The sequence below is a fragment of the Gadus morhua genome, chromosome 4 (assembly GCF_902167405.1).
Source record: "Gadus morhua chromosome 4, gadMor3.0, whole genome shotgun sequence".
Lineage (NCBI taxonomy): Eukaryota > Metazoa > Chordata > Actinopteri > Gadiformes > Gadidae > Gadus > Gadus morhua.
The window spans coordinates 12,333,206-12,335,705 of NC_044051.1; positions in this window are offsets into that span (position 1 = coordinate 12,333,206).

Consider the following 2,500-nt stretch of genomic DNA (forward strand, 5'->3'; position numbering starts at 1 on the left):
CACATTTTACAGCTCTCCCGTATGGATCACTTCACTCATTAGGATGCATGAACTATTGCCCCTGATCAATATCGCACCGATGGCAACTGTTTCCCGCGGTGAGTAGGCCGTAATCATTGATTCGCAGCGGAAGTAAAAATGGATTGGCGGCCTCACCTTTCTCGTTAATGCGTCACGTAACTCATATTGTCTCGTTGCACGTGCTGAATTGGGAATCTCTCTCGCGAAACATGAGTATTTACAAGCTTTCCCATATATCTAGAGAGGCAGAGCGTGGCGCAGGCGAGGGAGTGGTCATCGCTGTGTTCTGCCCTCTGCCTGTCCTTACTGGGGTGGCGAAGCCTGAATTCAAACACTATGCGGTTTAAAACAATGGCACCTGCACTTTAAAAACACCAATTATTTGCCTTAAACATAACCATCAACTTAACTCGAAGGGAACCGTCACCCTAGGTTATTTTCTAACGCTTTCCACGTGCAAAATGATTTTTTTTTATCCATATTAAAGTTAGTACCCAAACTTACTGAACCACTTTGAAATCAATCCCTAAATTCCACTGAATTCGTTAGACTCTGAAAGAGTGTTTTTCTTTCTCTCTTCAGTTGAGAAAAAGAGAGTGAGAGAGAGAGAAAGACAGAGAGAGAGGTGTAACTCGTTGAGCACAGATGACTCCATCAACCCAATGACTAATATGATAAAACATTAAAGAAAAAGAAAGCTGATTTGAAACTAGATACATGAGGTTGCCATGAAGCTTGGGTGGGGAAATTGACTACATAAGGAGAGACACTAGGAAGAAGCCAGAGAGAGAGAGAGAGCATGGGAGCACGAATGCGAGCGAGATCATGAATACGAAAGCTAGAGAGAGCGAGGTGAAGACAAAGGACGAGGAAGATAATACAAAGTGTCTGAACTTTGCTGGGAGAGTTGAAAGCAAGTTCAGACCAAATAACAGAAAGGAAAAAGAAAAAGAGCTGAGCAGGTATTGTGATGGAATAGTAGAACACAATGTTAACCCCACCCACACATCCGCCAGCGAAGCCTCTGCTTGGTGATGGGAGGATGAAAGAGGAGGGTTACGAGGAGATAATGATAAGACCATGTAGAGAGAGAGAGAGAGAGAGAGAGAGAGAGAGAGAGAGAGAGAGAGAGAGAGAGAGTGAGAGAGAGAGAGAGAGAGAGAGAGAGAGAGAGATGGAGAGACTGGGAGCAGCCGTGTGTAAACATCATCCAATCTCATCGCTCTCCCCCCTCTCTCTCTCTCTCTCTCTCTCTCTCTCTCTCTCTCTCTCTCTCTCTCTCTCTCTCTCTCTCTCTCTCTCCCTCTCTCAGATCCCCCCTGCTGTCCTGACATCCAGTATGAGTCTGCCTCTCCATCCGTAATGAGTTATTTACATCTTCAACCCTGGCTCTCTGCTGCACGGCAGCATCAATAGTCACCACATGAACTGGCTGTGGTTTCTCAGAATTCTACGGGATCGTGTTTCCCCCATCCTCCCCTTCCCTATATCCATATTTGGTCCTCCGGTATGTTTCTTGGTCGTGGAAGATGCTTTAAGACCAGATTTAATATTAACGTGGGTGCTTTTCCTGCAAATAGCAAATTTGAAACAAAAGATAAGTGTTATTTGGTGTGTGTGTGGGTGTGTGTGAGTGATTATGATTTTTTTATAATTTAAATAGCCAAAGATAAATCTAAAGTAGGCACCGAAGGGCCGCCTTTGCTTTATTAAATAAAGCCCCTGAAAAATGGATGTGATTATGAGGATGTGCTGGCGTTAATGGAGCGTGATGGCGGCTTTACCGGCCGTTATGGCTGTGATGGGGTGATCAGCGTGTATCGTTAGAACGCGCTGCATTCGGATCAACAAACTAACACATAACCCCCCCCCCCCCCCCACCCACCTCCTGCCCATCCACCCGAAAAACAAACAACACATTAATAAATAGATGCAGGAGTCTGCCAACCGTCCCCATAATGATGATGCCTCCTGACTTGAACTTTTCCTAGTCAGTAATGTATGACCTCATGGAGGGCGTGGTTGATTCTCACGACACAACGGATGGATGGCATGAGCTGGGTTGCATCCGAATACCTAAGTTCACCTTATCTACCTTTGTATCAATCCCCCCCGACGATGAAGCAGAAGCCTAGCGTAAATAAGAACACATTAGCTTTACCTCCTGCCCCCGAGAGAAACACAGCAGCTTGGAAATCAAAACCAACGCTTTGAGAATATGAGACAGAAATACACAAGGTCTGTGGGATTTAAATAGTCGAATGTCTTTCGAAACACACGCAGAGAGACACACACGCACACACACACACACACACACACACACACACACACACACAGGGGAGCCCAGTGATCTTTGAAGACAGGAGAAACATGAGCGCTGTCTAGATTAGAGAGACCTTTTATTTGAGAGGCACCACCTGTGTGTCTGCATGCATGGGTGTGTGCGACTGTTTGCGTTTGCATGTGTGTTTGTGTGTGT